Source organism: Rissa tridactyla, chromosome 7 (genome assembly GCF_028500815.1).
Source record: "Rissa tridactyla isolate bRisTri1 chromosome 7, bRisTri1.patW.cur.20221130, whole genome shotgun sequence".
NCBI classification, from domain to species: domain Eukaryota; kingdom Metazoa; phylum Chordata; class Aves; order Charadriiformes; family Laridae; genus Rissa; species Rissa tridactyla.
In genome coordinates this window covers 21,557,035-21,578,255 of record NC_071472.1, presented here as the reverse complement: position 1 = coordinate 21,578,255, position 21,221 = coordinate 21,557,035, and the positions used below count along the sequence as shown (strand labels likewise).

The window sequence follows — 21,221 nt, the reverse complement described above, 5'->3', positions numbered from 1 at the left end:
ACCATTACCAAAAAAATGATGAGGGAATTGCTGAAAAGGGGAAGACTGGAGCAGACAATGTATCTTTGATACCTCCTGGTACCAGTTTGTTTGAATCTGCACCATTCATTTGGTTTCACAACATAAAATGCCAAGCTAACTTTAGGCATCTTTGTACTATGGGTCTAGCTCTATGGTTGATTAGATTAGGTTCCATGATTGGATTATCTTTATTAGACTGTTGTACTTCATGTGGTAGACACTGTAGACAAGGATAGCCAGAGTATAACACAATGCTGATCTTACATTATCCAAAGCATATTTCCTAATGATTGAATCCCTCAGCATCTCAAAACCCAAGGACCTGTGACGATGAGACAGGCTCTCTGCAGCAGTTTTGTAAAGTCACCTTCTTCTCTGGCCTTCATGGCTATACGGTAAAACTGTATGGGTTCTCTTACTGATAATCCACTAGTGATAACTACACCACCGCAGGTTAGCATCTGCAGTGATTAGAGTTTGGTGTCTGTCTTGAGTCACGCCTGAAGTTTAGCTTTTTTGTCAGTGTACTAACAGTAATATTTTAAGATATATATGTATATGTAAAATATACAAGATATACATTATAGTTTTATACAACCTCTTGAGCTTGAAAAGGAAGTTCTATTGCTGCCAAACAGAATTATACTAAGTTCATGCTACAGTGGTACATACAGAATCTGCTGAATTCTAGATGTTCAAGGACTAACTTTTACAGAACCATTTTACACCTGGATATAACTGCATTGGCTTCCAACTTTTATTTAAAAGATGCTTGTAGAATGGAAAATGAAATCACTGGCTAAAAGACGGTGGATACCTGTAAAGTGCTGCATACCATGAACTGCCAAGAGGTGGTGTTTTTTTTGAAACAGGATACAGGGTTCACAACAACAGAAAAGCGAATGAATACACCACTGATTTTTTTGCGTGGCTGAAATGACATTAGTGAACATTACAACAAATAACTTAATCTGGACAGTAAAGAAAACACATCTACACAAACAAACAAAACCCAACAAAACCCCACAAACTCTACCAAATCACAATATCCTCTTTTAGTGATGTGTAAGGTGAATTTCTAACTTTTCCAAAAGGATAGAGAACGTTCCAAAACTGTTGTCTTCTATGGCTCCATTCTCTCTAATTCTTTTTTTCTGAGCAGCGAATGCTTTATGGAACATTAGAGAAACTTTTATTCCAAATAACATTCATTAACGCATTTTCTCTCTTGCTGTCTTTATATAATACTGATATACAAGAAAGCAATGGGCACTGAAGAAATCTTAACTAAGATTTTACAGGCAGTCCTGCTGCCAGAACTGTTGTTTTCTACTTCAACATAAAAATTGCAAGATCCTTTAAAGTCACATGACTGACTCTGGGTTCAGTGAAGAGGTAGACAAGTTAATTTAGGCATTATACTACTCTCATAGAGTTGTATTTTCTCAGCTGAGTCTATTAACATATAAGAAGCTTCATGCTATTGTGATGATATTGCTTCTAGTACAGGAGTCGTTTGGGTATCTTTGTTCTGCACACAGAGAGAGTAGAGTTTCAATGTAGTTGTGTTCATTTAGAGTAGTTTACTGCATATTTTGTCCACCTCAAAAATAAAAGCACTGCTACCGTCACACTTGTTGGCAATTTAAAAATCAACCCTGAAAAACCTGAAGGCACTAACTAAGCAAAAAATAAAGCATGTGTATAAATTCGCTCACTGGGCATTGATACTAAATTATAAAAGACAAATGAAAAATACTGGCACAGAGGAGATTAGTTTAAGTTGGTGCTGCTTGTGCTGTGTTTGTCTTGTGGATAAAGAGATGAACTCATGTTTTACAGATGTCAACACTTGTCACCGCTACCAAATTCAACTGAAAAACCCCTACTGCACACTTTCAAAAACACCTCTTCTGCAACGTTATTTTCTAAAAAGCATCTCATGCTTCCAAAATTGCTGATCATGCCTAACCAGTCCTCGTATACCCTTTTTATCATGCTGAGAAACATATGTGCTTCAGTTGCAAATGATCTAAAAATAAGTGTATGCACGCAGTTTTATCAATTTAAAAGAAAAGCCCCATAAAGGCTTAAGAATTTAGGATCTACATCATCTTCCACTGGCATGCAGCCATGTGGATGGTCAGAGAGATGGTAATTGCAGGACAGAAGAGAAAACAGCACCTGTTAGCTGGCCATAGGCAACAGCAATTCAAAAGCAAACAGCAGAAGTGGGGCAGGCTTATCCTTTCCCTTTAGGAAATTCTATCTATCTGCACTGTTACAGAGCTCCAGAGGGAATGAAATCTGGTCTTTCTGTAGAATAGGAAAAGACAATAAACACCACCTCTGTTGACTGATACCTCTCTGATAAAAAGCATAGCATGTGTTTCATGTGGCTACACTTTAAGCATCTTCCTTGATACCCTCTAGTGAAACTGACCTGGAAAAAAAAAGTGCAAATGAAATTCAGATACAGGTTTATGCCAAGTTTGACGACATGACCCTAAAACAGGATCCTGGAGACCATCTGACTTTGTGAAGCAGACACGCATTTTCTGAGAATTCATGTGTCGCTGCCATCAGAAGTAAAACGCTATACAGTAATTGGCATATTTAATAAAATGCCATTGAAATGCATCCTAGCTAGAACACTGCTAAATAACATGCCAAATTCCTGCACCAAAGTAATTATCTTCAGTGTCACTGGGTAACTACCCGGCACCAAAAAATGGCATTTCCATTAGAGCCATGTGCCATTAGTGCCATTTATCACTTTTATATTGGGTAAACATTGGAGTTCAAACTGCATTTCCTTAGGAGTTCAGTATGGCGTAGCTGGTATGGTATTATGAATTTAAGCTTGATGCAAAGTTTTATTAGAAGTAGTACAGTCTTTAGCTCATCGAGATTCTCATTTCATGAACAAACATCCTATTGACTTTTCTGTGAGCTTTATGTACTTCAGGTCTGCAAGGTCAGGTCTTCTGTATGTATCTTAATGACATACTGAAAAGATTTGACCTAATCAAAAGAATAATTTTCATACCAATACACCAGGTATAATACAGCAAGAAGAGAAGGAAAGCTGTTTCCCTTTTAAGCTAATAACAGGCACACAAATTTCTAGGTAACACGTTTTTGTAGAGTTCAGTATTTCCTCATAACAAGAAATAACTGGGTTATACTTACTCCCCAAACGATGAGAGTTGTATGTTTGAAAGGAACAAAGCACCATATGCATATGGCATGTCTTCATATGTATGAAAATCACAGTTGGATCCCAAGAGGAAAAACTGAAAAATAGTTTTTCATAGTTTACACTAAGAAAACCAAAAATAATATACAAGCTTCCTAGGAATGCTTGTCCTTCAAACGATCCTTGTAAAACAGAGCATACCATCTTTTTATTCAATTTTCTTTTTTTTTTAAAAAATGCAAATTTGTTTACCTTTTGTTAAATAAAAGAAAGAAGAGCAGCCTGGAAAAGAAAGAACATTTAAGAAAAAACCCTGACTGAATAAGCTAAATAACAAAGTTCCCTTTCCTCTGAGAATTCGAAACTCCTTTAAAACCTTAAAATGCATGTCAACTTTAATATGAACTATGCTGCCAACTTAAATTTCTAGCCCACGCTCACACAGTTTTCACTGCTTTCTCTCTCATTATTTCCAGAACAAATATAGTACAAAAATCGAGCAAGGTATTCCTGACAGTAAACAAATACTACGAAAGCAAAGTCCTCCTAAGCCCTGATAAAACAAACATTATGAAACAGTACAGGTAGTATCCTGACGAACCCACAGGATGGGGGAAAAAGAAACTATAAATCTTCGCAACGCTGTGTTCAAGAGAAAGCTGGTAAATGCACTAAGGTGTATTAACTACCTAAACCCCAAAAACAGATTTACTGAAATTCAGGGAAGTCCTGGCTTTTCGCTCTCATGGAAGGTAGGAAAGGACTCAAGATTGACTGAAATTAACTGAAGTCTTAGAGATCGCTTTTAGTTAGTCCAGTGGGCTTTGGGTAAAGACTTGAATGTGAAACCCACTTGGCAATAAACTAGTTTTACTATTTGTTTTTCTCCATCTACATACTTGTATATTAGCCTGCCTTTTATGCATTTGTTAACATTGAATATGATCATGTCATTCGTATGGTTCTGTTTATTGTAACTGTTCTTTGCATAAAAATTATTTATGCAGAATAATAATATGGTTTGAAGAATAACTCCAGAGAGCTGTAGTTGAGGTTCTTCTCTAGAGGTGCACAAGGTTATTGCAATATTTCATTACCACAAAATAATAAATCTTCAGATAGAGGCAGTATTAGCTTGTAGTATTCCTTACTACCGTGGTACCAACTTTTCCTTGTAAACAAATTTAATCACTTCCATATCGGTTATATATGAAATTTTAATGCTATGCTTCATAAGGAACACCTCCTGAATTTTCATTACAATATATTGTTATATTACTTATACAGTTAGAAAATCGATTTGTCTTTAAGCATGTCACCGCATCTCATTGAAAGATATCTAGCCTAATGAAGTTCTACTAGTAAAAAAAAAGTGTTTTTCCATTTGTAAGTCCTCAATTCAACCACTGTGGGGTTCATTACAGATTTTCTAAACCCCACGTGTCACCTCCATGGTTCTTCTAATTATCCTTCACAATATCACCTATCAGAACTGTTCAAAGACTATAAATCTTTGTCCTTCTAGACAGAGAAGAGCAACCACATACATTTTCATATGCCATGAAATAACCTGATACTATAAATATATTCTTCTCCATCTAATATTAACTATATTCTTATCTAGTTACTATATAGTAAAAGAAACTAAGGCTACAACAATCTGTATTGTTTTACATATGAAAGATGTGGTCATCTCCTTCAAAAGCTTAACATGATTTTATTTTTCAGCACTGAAAGTATACAAAAGTCAAAACAATTATTTTTCTTCATGGAAATAGTCCATCAGATAACAAAGCAGAGATACCTTTAGTAATACTATGCCTTTCTCTGTACATCAGGAAAAAACATTATCCAGTGAGTTATGAAATCCTGGCACATAAGAATAACGTACAAAACTGAAGCAATTACAAAGTTCACAGGTAGTACACAAGACAACATAATGGATTAACAATTTAGGCATGCATTAATAAATATGTAGATACTGCGTATTTAGAAGGCTTTTGAATTGAGAAAAGATGAAACTAAAGTCCTGATCAGCATTTTTATCATCCCTGTGAAAATGCCAGGCCAGATCCCCAGGTGCATGAAGTTTGTACTCCGCAACAGCAACAAGCTGTCCCAAATCCAGTTAACAGCTACTTTATCCTGTATTGTCCTCAGCACCAACACAGGTTTGGCTCATGCCACCTGGGGGACCAAACTGTCCTACCCTTGAGCTTCACTCATCCAAGCAATTACAAGTGCCACCAGGTACACATGCACATTCCTTTGTCTGAGAGCACTTTCAGAGACAGCAGATGTCATCTGGCTCTCCCGGCTGCTCTCTAGTGGCTGGGACCAATTAGTTACAGCAAGCAGTGGCCAGAACGCGACCTGGCAACTGATCCACCACATCCAGCCAGGGCTGCTGCCCTTGGTTGTCTCTGGCCTAAGCAAATCTCCTCTAGTGTTCAGAGCAACGGGGAATATGGGAGCCAAAACTGACAGCATGTCTCTGCTGCGCTGTGTAGAAACTTCTTAACTTGTTCCACAGATAACTCATTTTCAAAGACTGTAAAGAAACCAGTACAAGTACTATTAAAAGAATTTGTAATGTAACTAATACTAAAACTGATTTCCAGTATTAATCACTATATTTTTTTATTCAGAGGATGTTTCAACATACAGGATAGTAGATGCTTCTTGCTATCTGCGCACACGTGCTATGTCTTAAAGAGAATTAGAAAACATCTTTTAAAGAGTAAAAACATAATATTTTTAATATAGGTGCTTGAAGCCATGTTGTTAAAACTGTGATTAAAAATTACTTTCAAACAAGTGCATGTTGTATAAGTGTAACCTTGCTTATAGGTCATATGGACCCAATAACAGAAAAACTGATAGAGTTTGAAAGATGGGCAAAACACGTTTTCAAAAAGGTTGGGTAGATCTACAAAAGTTGGAAAAACCACACAGAACCCTTATTGGTATTTTGCTAGAAGAACCGCAGTAACAATAATTCTGGATAGTATAAGCTCTAAGTTAGTTCCAAAATATCAGGCAACATGCAGTCAAAGTCATAACTACCTGAGCCCAAAAGGTCTTATACAGAATTACAAGAGGTCTGAGTCTTCATTTCACTGACAGCTGTACAAAGTGCACAGGACTTGCTCAGGCGTAATTGACCTGTTTGCTCATGTCAGAAGTCTCACTACAGGGCAATCACCTCAAACAAGTACCTAATAGAGAAATGAAAACATGCAGTAACTTGGCTGAGTGACCACACAGAAAATAAGCGACATACTTTACAAAAGACAAGTTCCATTAGTACTTTATGTTGCTTACTTTTACTGGGTTATAAAGAAATTTTCCTTTCTTAGAGTTTTCAAATTATGAAGGAGATGATTTCCAGGTGACCTCAGCTGTGACACATTAACCAATACATGGCTTCCCCAGACTTTGTGGTTATTATAGTAATATATAGTTAAAAATTATATAAAATGGGTATGGTCTGGCCCAGGCTCAAACTCCTATGCCTTGGTGCCTACCTCTAAGCGGACCTGTGATCCCATGACAGCCAGCCAGAATGATCTGCAATAACCCAGCCAATAACAGTCAGGTGCTTCGGTCAAAAGCCAGTGATGAAATGCAGCAAGAGGCTCGGGGAAGTATTCTATCTCCCAGGTAGGGTGTCTTTGTTCCAAGAAGTCCTTGCCGGGCAAAGAAAACCTAGCAGAAGCCTACTGTGAAGTTCTCCTTGTCATATAATCCACAGCTTCTGCTGCATCATCCACATTCATTCACACATGACTTGATGCATAGTCTGCTATCTAATAAAAGTGTAACATCTTCAGAGGAAAACCTATTACTTATGACTCAGTTACTTTCTGTGCAATTTTTTTTGAGCCATTTTGCAGTCTGACATTTTATGTTTTACTTTCTGAAAAGAATTAATTAATTTTGTTTCAGAAAATTGAAATGACAAAATGTCTGAAAGTGGACAGCTGATGCTATGGCATGACTTCCCTCTCCAAAAACCTGCAGGTGAGCTTTTTGCTTTTACTAGCAAATTCTTTTGCCACCTACTTTTGTCGTGACCATTCCTGAGATTACAGCACTGTCTAATTGTGTCAGATGATAAAGAGCAATTTTACAACGTGAGGTGCAATACCAAATTCACTTTGCACAAGACTTCAGTGATATCAATACCAAACCTGAAAGAGGAAGAATAACTGTTTCTTCTCTGCAAATGAAAAACATTTCACAGCAAACATCTTAGTTTGGAAATTTTTAACAGAGTTGGCTGTTTATGCTTAGAATTTGCGCGAGTAACAAACAATAGTATTTCATTTCCCTTTTAAATGAGGATATTACTGAATAAACAGTATAGAACTTCTAGAAGTTAGATCTTAGTTTAAATAGGTTTTTATTTGATCTCTGTAAGCACACCTCTCTTGTTCATACCCACATCTAACAAGATTTGGTATTTTCTCCAGAGAAATATTTAGAGTAAGATATCATAATACAGTATTTCAATATCTCCTCCTTACTTGTAACTAGGACATAATGTGTTGAATTCTACTCCCATTGAGTTCTAATTTCATAAAGTACACAAAATATACGAATAAAACAATCTTATCCCAGTAACAGTATATTTTCCATGTAAAATGTTTAATATGATCCAACTTGCAACGTGAGTAGCAGCCCAGATGCTCAAATTCTACTTCTGATTTCTACAGTCTGTTTCCACCCCCAGTTCATCGATGGCAATGTTTGACTTTGTACAGTAACCTGAAATCTGCACATGAAAACTTCCAGCAAGTAGGTCAGCCTCTTTGGAGATTGCAAAACATTTCTTCACCTGAGCTGCGACATAGCAAAATATTTGTGTAGCAGGTATTACAGAGCAGAAGTAGTAATGTGCTCTTTAACAAACTGAGAGGACAGAGGTGAATCCCAAGCAAGTATATGCAGACTTGAGACATCAGACTCAAACTGACCTAGTTACCAATAACTTGGTGAGAAACTTTCATTTGAAGCTTAATTCATGGGATGAAAACTTGTAGTATGATCAGCTTTGCTCATACATTTGAATCTTTCAGCCAACTTTTAGCAGTGCTAGGTTACTTCCTAGCTTATTGTAAGCAAATACAGTAGTGAATTACATATAACAGAATTTACTTTATGATTACATTTGAGATAAGATGCATTTTCTGAAGCCTTTTAACAAATAGACAGCACACTCAAAAGCTTGGCAAAAAGAAAAACCAGCGGGCTTCCTCCAAAGTCTGACATCCAAGCAAAATGTATTATTTTTCTACATTTCTTGCAAATTTTGAACGCTTTAAATAAACTTTTATAAAAAAAAATTACAGTACAATGCCATGAATATATTAGTGCCACTCTCATTAGCTGCCTAACAGACCAAATGATTTCTTGAGATTTAAAGTGCCTTCTTAGAAAATGTACATTGAAGAAATTAACTGTTTTAGAATATTTTGTGGATGCCCACAGCAGTGTGGCTTCCTTTACATGTACCGTTCTATCTACACAAAAGTATTTTTTCTAGGGAAGAAAACATTAAAATTTGGCTGATGATTCTGAAGTATCTTATAAAAATGTTCAATGAATGATTGCATACATCTTAACACAAGAAGATACTGTCATAATTAAACAATGGAAGACAAGTTCCACTTACAACAGTCTGTTTAAGGCAGATAAGCAGTGTAAGTGGCAGTGCTCTACCAGTGTGCTGCTAAATGCATTCAGCACAGATTCATCAATTAGCACTACTGTGGCCTGTAAGCACTGGGCAGAGGGGGAAATTGTGCAGACCATACACCAACAGCGTTCATGCCCATCCATGACATCCTTGCAGGCTATGATGAACTCACTACTCCACACTAAACTAATCTCGAGCTGCATCAGCCAACAGAAAGCTGACCATGACTTTGCAGCTACTGTACACAAGGACATCTTTGTCATGAAGTAGCACTAGGTGACTTTCAAGCATACCATGCAAAAGGGATGCACCAAAACCTTTTTCTGTGGCAAACGACGTAGTCTTGGTCGCTACAAATTCTGGCAAACAGCATCCATTAAGGTGAAATCTGACTTTAAACCACCCATTACTAAATTTGAATAATAGAAATATTATATTTGTTACATACTTGAATACATACTAATTTGAAAAAGCTGTTTTGGTGAACTGTGTTATGGTGGAAAACAAAATGAAAGAAAAATACTATTGCTGCAAATAACTACAGTTGGTATAACAGTCTTTTAGACAGCCAGATTTACACAGCAGATGACCTCATCAATGAGTAGTAGAACAGCTGGGACCTTCCTGCAAAGCATCTAAAATATAATTCTTTAAGCTAAATATTTAAATTAACAAAGCAATAGGTTGACTACTAAAATAGTCCTGTACTTCTGCCAAGTACTTTAACAACAATAAATCAAGAAACAGAACAGTGCTTCAGGCTGTGGTTTGACAAGCACATAAGGTAATTTAACTGCTGCCTGTCAACCATCCTGCTCCCCTCTTGCATTTACCTTCATACATCCTCCCTTGCATCCTTGCATCAGCCTTTGTAAAGTCTTCTATGAAGCAGATTCAAGCTGGCAGAAAGCGGGTTTCTGTTTTGGTTTGGTTTTTTAAACCAGTGGACAGTGGGGAAAAGTTGTCTTCTGCCAGACTAATATGCTGAAGTGGTTCTGCAAGGCGTTAGTAAGGATGGAGTCATTGTGACTGGGGGAAGGGAAGACAGGATCATCAGCTGGAGTCACTTACACTGCTGTGAAACCACATTTATTACTAATAAACACCAAGTATTAATGCAGCACACTAATAATACATTTCTAATGTTTCTTTAAACCTCACTCTCAATGCTGTTTGCAGTGCAGCAGCTCTTCTAAGTGACGTGCTCTGAATATCAAATGACTAGCCTGGTTTTGAACAAGGAACACGAAGAGGTCCTTTCTATATGGTGGGCTTCCAATCTAACCTCTAATAAAACTGTGAGGGAGGAGGGGAAAAGCTTTGCTTATTATTTTAATGTTACTATGACATGTAGTTCACAAATGGAAGGTGATTAATTAGATGGTACTGGAGTTAAGACTGTTGTGTAGTGAATCCATAGAGACACTAGGAAAGCATTAAACCTATTTGAGTAAACATCACTTCGTACTCCAATATTTTTAAAAGCTTCTCTGGTTTTAATTAAACATAATTTTAATAGCAATCAATGTGGATCAAATACCATACACCACCATTCTCATTTCCCCATTCAGTGCGGTTGGATTAAATGCTATGAATGCCATCTTTCAGAGTGTTCTTTCCTTCTTATCTGGTTTGGGTTTCTGGATACAGCCTTAACCTGTTATTCTGAGATCACGCTTGCTGAGGTTTAAAAAAAAAACACTAAATAAAAACAACAAGAAAAAAGCAAAGTCCGTGTTACGTACAAGCCATGTTTAAGATCTACAAACACCTTGACTGATTTGCCCCAACACTTTTATCCCTCTCAGATGTACATGCAAAAATACTCATAAGGAACAATACTGTTGGCAAAATTGGGACAAAGACAGGAAGTTGCCTTCGAGCACAGAACTAATGCCATGCTGATGGCAAAGAACTCCAGAAGTACCTCGCAAAACTCAGACTGGACAAAAAGATGACAAATGAACTTTAGTGTAGATACTAAGCTAATACATCTAATGAAAAAAGATCTAAATCACATACACACCATGCTGACAAATTACATTATTGACAGATCCCTGGAATTAACATTTTTATGTTCAACAGCAACCAAAAAACCTAGCAAAACATTTCTACAACCTTGGTCCACCCACATGTCGAGTAGTGTGTGAAGTTCTGGACTCTACATCTCAAGGACAGACTGTAATCAGAGAAGGGCAAACAAAACACTAAAAGGATGGAGTGCCTGCCTTAGAAAAGGAGACTAAAGAGGTTCTTCAGTTGGAGAGAAGGCTGAAGCAAAATATGATCAAATTAAACCATGAAGGTGATAAACTAACATAAAACTTCTGCCTGCTAAAGCCTCCAGTAATAGAACTAAGGGACGTTTAACAAAGCTAGTAAGACATTAGTTTACAAAACATTAGAATGCTTCTTTACAAAGGTAGTAGTAAGCTTCTGGAACTTACCACCGCAGGAGGTTGTGAAGGTAGTGAGCATCAGCAAGTTTGAAAAAGACAAGTTCTTGGTTGGCAGGTCCACAAACAGGTTCTTAAAGCACTAAGCAGATAGATACCTACCATCCCTAATATGAAAACTAAGTACGCAGGGAATGTACAAGGGAACAGATACATAAAGTGGCTAGGTTTGTGAACAGCCCCTAAATAGCATCCCTTAATGTCACTGCTGGAGACCAAACCCTGAATATGAAGGACCCCTGGTTTGACCCAACAGAGCTTTTCTGTTATTCTTAATTTCAATTTTCTCTAAAGTCTTCTGTTAAGCTCTGAAAAAAACCACAAAAAAAAGGTTACATCCCAGCTTCTTATCTGCTGTGAAAGATACACGTCAGATTTGAATGACAGCAGATCTTCAGTATCAATTCTAACATATAATATCCTATATTATGCAATAAATTAGTACTAGATCTTTAAAAAAAAGTAAGGGTCAGACCCAGGAGGGAATATTTGAATTACTCCAGCCAGTGTGACTCCCACAAAGCCACAGATGTTGTTCCACAGCAGGATCCGCTATTTCAATGAAAATGTAGCCACCTGCTGTGGGACAAAAGAAACAAACATCAGCCCCTCAAACAGCAGAGCTGCAGAACAGCTCAAAGGGAGGCAAGGTTAGGCGTGTAAGTCATTCTAATTTTTACTACAGCAAGTCTCAAAAAATAGTAAGAGTTAAAGCTTACTGGTACTCAGATGTCAGTCTTAAGAAGCTGAGTGCAAAAGCCAGTATCTGTAAGGTATTTTCTGCCCTCTTCTCTTCTACAGAAAGTATTTATACATGAAATAGGCATATTGTAACTGAAATATTTTGAGGCTACTGATAATACAGAACACCCTTCTGCAAAGGGAGAAGGTATGCTGGCAACCTTCCATAGAAATGAATAAATATAGCTCAACAGAATTATCACATGGTTTCAGTTGTACAGCATATTCTTCACTCACTTCACTCTTTACCATTAGCTCCCTCTCCAGTATTTGGTAACTTCTTGTTATTCAGAAGGGAAGAATGTATACTTACGTATTTCATAAATATATCCAGTGATATGTTATACATTAAATTAAACATTTATATATGCATTCAATTATGCATTTTCATTCTTAAGGGAATAATAAAGTACAGTTTTGATGAGCAACTATTGCAGATATTTAGATTACTCACAATAGTTTGGGAGGTTAAATTGAGAGCTACAAAAATCAGAATGCAGGAGGGTTAAAAAAGAGTGTCCGCCCCCCACTACACCTGCACAATACCTAGCAATTTTACTTTTTAGGTAGTGATACAAGAAGAGGGGTGTGCTTGTAAATGAGATCTGTAATTTGTTAACACACCTTGATTCATCCCTGTATTAATACTACCCACAAGCAGGCCCAAGGCTCAGAGAGACTTGGACGTCCTTTCTTTTTCCTGGGTGAACTCTAGAAAGCTGATCTCAGCCACCAACACATGGGCAGCCTGCACAGCTCTGCCAGAATTTATGCCTGCCTGCCTATCAGTCAAAGAAGAACTCGCCCACCTTCACCTCCCTTGGTTATTCTGTTGAGACCTGTGCCCTCAGCATCAGGAGCTGAATTCCCATGTCCTGTTTATGAGTACCTTTTGTTAACCTCCTGGGAAAGCATTCGCAGGAGACACCACAGGACCTGAAGAAGAGCAATCTTGGTCATTCACTTATGCCTATGGCAGTGTTAGGCAGCAGCAGATACTATCACCATTTGGAAACATCTGACGCGTGTAAGTGAAAAAGGGAACACTTGGATGTGGAGGCGTTTTATACTTCTGTTTATCTGGAATTCTGCAGAGCTTCCATACATCAGCATTTACAGTCGCTGTATTTACTGGAGACAGTACTAACAGCTACAAGTCAGCATTTTAACTGCAGTTCAAAAATGGTGTTAGCTTTTCCAAAAAGATCAGTGTACCGTTTGCATGATCTAATACAACTAGAAGAAGATACATCATTTGTTCATCTTTTCCATGATCTTCTGCAACTCTTCAGTAGTTCAACTAAATGTCCATATGTGATTTTTTCTAAAAAAGCATAGCACTTGTTTTCCCTAGCTGTATCAAAAGAAATAATTTTACTACTACTTATGGCAAATTACATCAATATTATTTTAATATCTACCTTTACCTAAGCAACTAAATAGGCAGCAGGCTGGAGAATGTGACAGCCTTGACTGCTTCAGTTCCAGATTTCTTATTACATTGCATATAGCAATACTTTCCTGTAAAAATTTTTACTACAAAAGCAGCTTAGGAAAACCCAAGATCTTTTTTTGTCACTTTAGTGAGCGTCCTTTTACTTGGGAGGGCTGATTTTCTTTTATATAGAAGAAAACTATGAAAAGCAAACTAACAATCTCCGAAACTTCTGCATTCTTCTCTAGTTTTAACTAGGTATGAGCATTATATAATGATAATAATTAGGAATATTAGTAAGTCTGTAGCTGATGAATATTTTTTTAAAAGTAGACAGTTAATACATTCATATTCACTTTAGTGGTGGGACAATCCCTGCTCCAAAAATGTTGGTAACTTATTAACAGACAAAGAAGAGAAATCAACGCTGAATCGAGCACCCTTCTGAAGATATATAATTGAAATATTTTGATCTTTTAGAAAAGGTTTCCTAAGAACTGAGGGAAAAAAGTAGTTAAGACAAAGACAGGCTATGTAGCAAACACAGTGGCATACATTCTCCTGCATGCACGTCCTCCTGAGAACAATCATGGTGAAACGAGTGTCACGAATAATGACTACTCATGTGCTGAAGGTTCTACAGTTTACCATTCATAAACTAGAATTTTAAACTAAAATTTGGTGTTACTTACAAGAGGGGAAAAAAAAAAAAAAGCTTGGTGTTTTCAGCCTGTAATCTTTGCAGAAATTCTACTGGTCTCTGACAAAAAACCACCACAAAAATTTGGGGCTCGTAAAAAAAACACAGATGACATATGAGGCAGACTAGCACAACTGAGTGCACCTCAGACATTGCATCATGGCTATGTGAAACGTATTTGGATCAGGAGTGCTCTCTAAATTAACCTGAAATGGTCTGAAGACGTTGATTTCAAGTTAACTAAATGAGGTTTCTGAAAAACTGGTTTGCCAATATGACATTTTGCTGGATCTATCTAGAATTGGTAATGTACAAGAAACTGAAATTTCATTAGCAATTTATGTTTCGTCAAAAACAATATTTAGTGGATGCAGAGAGGGAACAATATTAACCTGTATCAGTTATAAATTCCACACCTCAGATCTTTCACGCTTACTAGCGCCTCCCCCTCAGCTGTAAAACTGGAGGGCTTCAGCTCTCCAAAGCAGAGAGTACATGTATTTGTAACAACGGGGCTTATGGTGGTTATTCATCCTTGCCATCTATCACATGATTTTCAAAAATTCTGAAAGCATATTATGCATCACGTGACTGAATGCATCCTTATAAATTAATTAATACATCAGAATGCTCTGTATCAAGAGAGAACCAAATCAATGCACTCCTAGAAAGTAGGGAAGGAAGCTTACAGCTACCGAAGAATGAAAAAATGAATCAAATTAAATGCTCTTTATGTTTTCTGCAGACAATGTTTCCTAATGTTTAAAATGCCCAACCTATCACATGCAAAATAATCAAGAGATAACAGAAACTATTTTCTCTTCATTGTGGATGTTCATTGTGGATGCTATCTTGCCTCCTGCTGAATCAATGTCAAAACTCCTCTTTATTTCCATGATCAGGTCCATCATCTCCAAGTCCAGCAGCATCCTAACGATTCCTTAAAATGTTATATAATCAAGATTCTGAATGTTTCCACTAACGTCTATAAAGAACATCTAAAGGCTATTTTTTCTATATTAACAAGATTTGGCAATACTTCAAAGCCTTCCAATACCATCTTCTATCACTGAAGTACAGCAGGTTGAAGAACAATGAAAAAGTGCACACACGGATAAACGGGATTTCATCTTTGGGATTCCTCCCTCTCAACAGCCACTGGTCACATATCAACCATCACCGTACTTTAAAATAACTTTTCTTTAAACTGTTTTAATAACTTTAAGATACAGTCCGCGGCCACAACAAGCCCACCACCTGCCGTAGTTCCCCCCGCATGTCAATCGCCCAGGCCGGCGTCCGGGACCACGTTCGAGTAAAATCCTTCCTCAAAGGGGAGTTCAAACCCCGGATGGGTGCCGGGGACGCGGCGCGATCCGCCTTTCCCAGCGACCAGCCCCCACCTCCCCGGCAGCCCCTCACCGGCAGCGCCGGGGACACCGGCGGCACCGTTCGGCGTGTCCCCCCCGCGCTCCGGCCGCTCCCCCTAGCCCTCCCGAGGCGACGGAGGACCCGAGTGGGCAGCACCGCAGCCCCTCCGTCAGACCCGACTGGCGGGCTAGTGTCGCCCCCCGCCGCGGCAACCGCGGGCACCACCGGGCGGCAGCATCGAAGTTCCCGCCGTGCCGCCGGTCCCGCCCGGGGACCGGGACGGGATACGGCCGGGACCGCCGCGCTGAAGGGCACGGCAAGGGGTGGTGGGGGACCGCACCCGCCCGCCCACGACCCCTGCCCGTCGCGGCCCACCGCCGCCCGCCGCAGGCATCCCGCCCGCCCGCCGCTCCACCCGTGCCGGTACCGCTGCCGCCAGCCCCTTCAGCACGAGGCGTAACGGAGGCGCACAGAGGCGGGCATCCGCCTTCCCCGCGGCCGGACCTTACCGGCCGCACTCGCCGCCGTCGCCCGCCTGGGCGCACGCCGCTCCCCGCCGGGCTGCCGCTGCCGTACGCCGCCCCGCAGCCGGCATCACTGCTCTGCCCGCAGCCGCACCAGCCGCCGCGGCGCCCGGCAGCTGCGCCCGCCTCACCAGAGCGCAGCCCGGGCACCGGCGGGGCTCGCCCTCTCCGACTGACAACCCCCAGTAGCCAATCGCCGCCCGCGCAGCACCGAAGAGGCGGGAAGGTGTGACAGAAAGGGACCAATGGGAGCTCGCCTCTCCGGCAGCGCTGTTTCCGGGAGGGGGGAGCCGCGGCGGGCAGCGGGGGTCGCCGGGGCTGTGAGGCGGCGGGGCGCGCCCGTGCGGAGCGCTGTGCCGAGGCGGGCCGGGCCGGGCTCCAGCGGGGCGGGAGCTGGGCCTCGCTCCAGCCCCGGTGGCGGTAACGCGTGCGGCGGGGCCGGTCTCGCCCTTCCCCAGCTGCTCGGGAAAACGGGAGCGGGGCTGAGGGCCGACCTCTCAGGTGGGAAGCGCGCGTCGCCCTTCCCCTGCGTGCCCAGGAACATCAAACTTCACAGCGTGGCGCTTTGTTAAAAAAAAAAATAAAAATTAAAAAAAACGGGGAGAGGAGGAACATTTTTTCCGGCGGAATCCCGCTGGGATGAAACCGTGTCCGCCGGCAATGTTCCCGCAGCGGACGGCGGCCGCCGACCTTGGCGCCTCCGCGGGCGGCGGGGGACCGCGTCCCTAACGGCGGCCGCGCTGCGGGCGTGGCGCGGTGCGGTGCGGTGCGGTGCTGTGTGCCGCCCCGCGCCGCCCCGCCGCGGCCGTGAGCCTCCAGTGGCCTCTCGCCGTGGCTGGCAGGGGGCGGTGAGGTGTGTGCCCGCTCTGCACGGCCTCCGAACTGGGGCTTGTCCCCCTCGCTATGCCCGGCCTGTCTGCGCCTGTGACTCACTTGGTTCAGCTGTAGCAGCAATTTCGCCTGTGGACCAGGCGTCTCCGGCTAACTTCTGTTCATGGGGTATGACCACAGTTTTGCATTTTTGTTACGCTATGTGGAATGAGGTCTTGGGCACCCAAACCACGGTGATGCAGCGTAGAGGTATCTCCGCAGGTATCAGGGCCTGGTAGGGTAGCAGAGGCCCTGGAGAACTGAAGACCTAAGATGCACCATAGAGGAGTATTGGCTTAGTGTGATAAGGGAAGTGGCACAGGCTTGGTATTGCAGACCTTACGGCTTACCCACGGTCAGTTAAAGGAATGCAGGCCTGGAGCTACCAAAAACTGGTTTGGGGGTTAAAGAAATAGTATCTAAAATGCATAGTATATTCAGGTGTAGAAATGGAGCTGCAGACCAGTGAAGAAAGACAAAGGTAAAAAGCATGTTAGCAAAGATAAAAATGACCCCAAGCGGATTCTAGAGGAGGAGTAAGAAATTATAAACATGAAGATCATACTAATCCTGACCAAGGACTCCAAATGGTCACGCGTCGTTGTCACTACCTCACACTCCTGACAGGAGCGAAACTACGATCAGGGGATCCAGAGGAGCAGTGGAAGGGTGGATGTAACAGCAGGAGAGGGGTACAACAACAACTTTAACTGCATTATTATCACTCTTTTTCTGTAACTAATAGTTGTTACGTACCTAAGATCTCAGTTACACTAACAATAAATGTTCCCTCTTTTATGTAAAAGCCACTTTATGTATCTTCCCTCTTTTCTAGTCTCTTTCTCTAAAAAGCCAGGTGAATAATACTTGAAGACATTTCAGAAAGATGTTTCACTGCTGGGTTCTTGTCAATGTTGTTAGTCTTTACGCGCTGTTTTGGCATTTACTTGTCAAGAGAAGCCCTTTACTCAGTTTTGTACTTTATCTGCTGATTCAAAAGGGTGTGGAGGTTTATTAATTCCTAATGGTTTACCACCATATTTTATGCCTTTTTAGAAATGTTTCTAAAATTAAATAATCTCTTGAATTAATCTCGTCATACGCAAATATTTGTTAGGTCTTAATGAAGGAATTTATTCTTAATACTAATATTGGATATTGGCAGAATTCCTTGTTCAGTTGTACCAGATGTGGGTACCCTCATCTGTGCTGAGTTCAGAACTGCTACTACTGTTAAACAACCTGAAAGTCATGCCCTTTCCTTTCATAGCAACCTTTTAATGCAAATTTTATTCTGGTGAGACTAATCCGCTACAGCGGTAGATTTCTTTTCCTCCCACTCTTCAACTGTTTACCTTTTTTTTTTTTTTTTTTTTTTTTTGTGGCAGTAGTCATTTGAGTTTACTGGGTCCAGTGTGAACACTGAATACACCCGCTTTTGTTTGGAAGGAAATAACAAGAAATGGTTCAAATGCTTATGGGTTTAAACAGTGCAATAGCTCAGTCAGAGATGTCTTTCTTCTGGCAAATTGGTTTTATTAGTTCAGGAGCTACTTCAAGCCTTCAGAATGTACAGTGTTTATACTAGTATTTTATATTTATCAAAAAGTATGGTATTTTTTACTTTTTGTTAAATCAGGAGGTGGTGGCTTTTTTTTAACATTTGATGTCAGCTATATCTTGGGGAAAAAAAAGCCTAACAGACATACTTTATTTACTGCTCACATTGTTACAAATGTTGCAGAACTAACTGAAGCATTGCACAGTTACAACTTTATAACTCCCGCAAAGAAAGAGGAAAAAATATTTTTTTTATAAAAAATAATTATTGTAGGTGAAGCTCTGTCATAGTAACTAGAAAATAAATTTCATTATTTTTAATAGTTTAAACTTTATCTAAAAATGTAAACGTAAATTCAGATATCTTGTCTAAACAGTATTTTCAGGTTAAAAGAGTAGTCTTTAAGGTTCAAGATCAGCTTTGTTGCAAGCATATCCACGGCTTAGTGCAGAAGGTAACTAAATCATTACTTGCCAGGGTAAGCCTGCAGTGTAGATACCAAAAAAAAAAAAACCTACAAAATAGCTACAAAATATCTTAACACAATTTTTTAGAAGTGTTGAAGATCTCTAAACAGAATTTTTTCCAAATAGAAAGACAATGTACCACATAACAGCTAAATATCCTGTTTATGAGACAAAACTTCTCAGAGGGAGACTTCTTGTTACAGGCATAGAAACACCAAATAAATAAAAGCGGAAAACGTGAAAAAGAGAAAGCAGCACACCTGAAATATGGGCCTGTTCCTTCAAGTGCTTTACAGCACACATAACATTTTCTAAAATTTACCAGAGCTCATAATACCTCGATAAACTCGATTTTTTTGTATCCCAGTAAAATTTCATAGATTGGTTTAGCCCACAAAACTGTGATTTAGCCTTCAGTCCCATAAGGCAGAAGAGTTTGACAGTTCTTTCTGAAAAAGAATACTGCACTCTTGAACAGTACTAATAGGACGTGCAGGAGCTGAACTACTTTTATTCACGGCAGAAACACTCTAAGAAATATGATCCCCATACAGCTCTGTCAGCAGGAGTCCATTCTGGATCAGCAAGCTTCTAGAGGTGGCGGAAGTGCTCAGGAATCACACCTATTAAATCATTGTTTTAGCTGTTAAGACAACCGACAAGGTGTGAACAGTGGTCTAAGTGCTGGTATTTGGGACCTTGGCAGACAGTAGGAACTATGCTGAAATTCAACTTCAGAAAAAAAAAACCCAAAAACAACAGTTGCTGTATATCCTTTGGTCTTTAACCTCAGGTTTTAGGGGAGGTTCTGCTTTTTACTAGCAATATGTATGCTTTGAAAAATTACTCCATCTCCATCCAGAAAGTCTTTATGCCCCCAGGTGGCTCCCCAGTTACAGAAAATGGTTTGGGCTCCCAGTTGTTTCCACCTGTTCTGTTTATGACTGTTCTGTTTATAACCATGCAGGCATTTTACTTTCCAGTCTCTGCAATCTTTTTATACATATGAAATTTATTGGTTTTGGAGAGAATTATCTCACAGGGAGTTGATACTTTGCTAATGTAGGTAGCAGTAAGTGGAGTCTCAGTATTATGTTTTGATATTAACTGTGCATCCAGCTGGAGACTGATTATGCTAAACATCAAATCTTCAGATTTTCCATGCTTCATCTAGTCTTTTCTCCACTGGTTCATCTGACGTCTTTGTCTCTTAATGCCCTGCCCCCCTTTTTTTTCGGATGAAAGCTCTACTTTTGACATACATAAATTGCATCATTACCTGCTGTGAGTCAGATTTTTGATTACTAGCAAGTAACTGTATAGGCACTAAATAGGTGGGTCTGTCCTAGACCAACTTTCAAAGAGGAATAACTTCAGTATGGGTTTGATGACAGGAGTACCAGAAAACATAAAACAATTTCCAGGATGGTGATAGGCTGACAAAACCTCCGAATTATAAAATACCGTGGATATTCCCTGCTGTGGTGGGTTGGCCTTGCCTGGCTGCCAGATGCCCACCCACTCTCCACCACTCTTCCTACCCCCCGAACCACAACACCCTCCCAAAAGGACAGGGGGAGAAAATAAGATGACAAGCTTGAGGGTTGAGATAAGGCAATTTAATAAGAAAAGCAAAGCCCACACATGTAAGCAAAGTAAAAGAGGGAATGGATTCACTACGTCCCATCAGCCTGTGATGTCCAGCCACTTCCTGGGACGCAGGACCTCAGCACATGCAGTGATTGCTTCAGAAGACAGACTTTGTAACCACAAATGTCCCTTCCACCCCTTCTTTTCCCCAGCTGTTATTGCTGAGCATGATGTTATACAGCATGGAATATCCCTTCGGTCAGTTGGGGTCAGCTGTGCCAGCTGTGCATTGGCAGTTGGTATTAGAAGGCAAACTATGTATTAATTGAGCCCTTCTGTGAGGCATAGTGTATCAGCAGATCTTTTACATCAAACTGTAAAATAACCTTTTAAAGAGAAATGTTATTTCACTCCTCCCTTTGGTAGGGTTTGAATACTTAACTGATGTGTATCTACACACAGCAGCACTGCCTTTACATATCTGTGGGAGGAATATTTGATTATTTATTTTTAAATGCATTACAATTTGCCAGTGTTACTCAGACTCATTTGGTAACCCATTTGTTAATATGATGTAGATTTATG

The 21,221-nt window shown here is 40.2% G+C and overlaps 1 protein-coding gene across 9 annotated transcripts in view; it reads right to left on the bottom strand.

Annotated features, from left to right (window-relative positions):
- The window catches only part of B3GALT1 (beta-1,3-galactosyltransferase 1), a 214,697-nt gene extending 198,325 nt beyond the window's left edge, over nt 1-16,372 (bottom strand). For 8 of the 9 annotated variants that reach the window (XR_008467610.1, XR_008467612.1, XR_008467611.1 and 5 more), the window contains exon 1: nt 16,134-16,372. The gene's annotated coding sequence lies outside the window, so the exon portion shown is untranslated. The remainder of the gene's footprint in view (nt 1-16,133) is intronic. The other variant, XR_008467609.1, reaches the window with a different exon arrangement.
- Nucleotides 16,373-21,221: the final 4,849 nt, after the last annotated feature.